Raw genomic sequence first — 1,062 nt, 5'->3', positions numbered from 1 at the left:
ACAAGGTCCACGTGAGACTCAAGTGATTCAAAGCCAATGTGCATAACCACCATGCAATCAGCACTGTTCACCCACCTGAAAACTTAGTACTTCAAACTCCCTGTGCCCGGGGCCCAAGTTATCAGCCTCCTTCAAAGTGGATCTCTTGACTTCTCTTACCCACCATGCTCCCGGGAACCCAGTATCTGTCACCCTGAAGCCATCTGCAATTCTCTCTGACACCAACTGTGTAAAGAGTCACCAATGTTGCTGATTCTCCCCTCCAGAAGTGTCCCCCCTCTTACTCTCATTTCCCTCCCATTGCCTCATTCCCAGGACACCTCAATAGACCCTCAGCTCCTAGTCCTGGGGTCACAGTCCCTTATCTTATTCCTCTCTGTAGCATAGGGCCTGGCTCAGAATCCAGACTGCTGAGTGTTACTCAATTTTCCTGCCTCTACCCCAGGGACTCCCAAGCTAAATGCTACAGGGCCTAAGCAGGTGACCCCAGCGCTGGATGAAGTGGGCTAGCCTTTTCTAGTAGATCTTCAGTATTCTCTTTGTTTCCATAGTAAACAAATAGAAATATTCTTAATTTCCACAATGCACTCTCTGGACTTTTTGGCACACACCTTGCTCCATCTTTCATTTTCCCACTTTTTTTTTTTTTTAAAGATTTTATTTATTTATTTGAGACAGAGAGAATGAGAGAGACAGAGAGCACATGAGAGGGGGGAGGGTCAGAGGGAGAAGCAGGCTCCCTGCCGAGCAGGGAGCCCGATGCGGGACTCGATCCAGGGGCTCCAGGATCATGACCTGAGCCAAAGGCAGTCGCTTAACCAACTGACCACCCAGGCGCCCCATTTTCCCACTTTTGATAATGACTCAAGTACAAGAAACATTTCATACTTCTGTAGGCAAGCATAACCTCTTTGATAAATGGCAGCTAACGCAGGCCTCTGTAGACAGCAAGGGGGAGCGGGTGGGACTGGTGAAAGGAAGAATGGCCTGAGCTCCAGCCGTTATGGCCACATAGGAATGAAGTCCCAGGTGGCCCTAGTGACTTTTTGTTGAAGCCCAAAT

This window comes from Mirounga angustirostris, unplaced genomic scaffold, assembly GCF_029215605.1.
Source record: "Mirounga angustirostris isolate CCGP_5_RB_7025 unplaced genomic scaffold, mMirAng1.0.hap1 SCAF_5, whole genome shotgun sequence".
Taxonomy (NCBI): Eukaryota; Metazoa; Chordata; class Mammalia; order Carnivora; family Phocidae; genus Mirounga; species Mirounga angustirostris.
The sequence above is the reverse complement of the archived record's forward strand: the minus strand, read 5'-3'. Positions refer to the sequence as shown.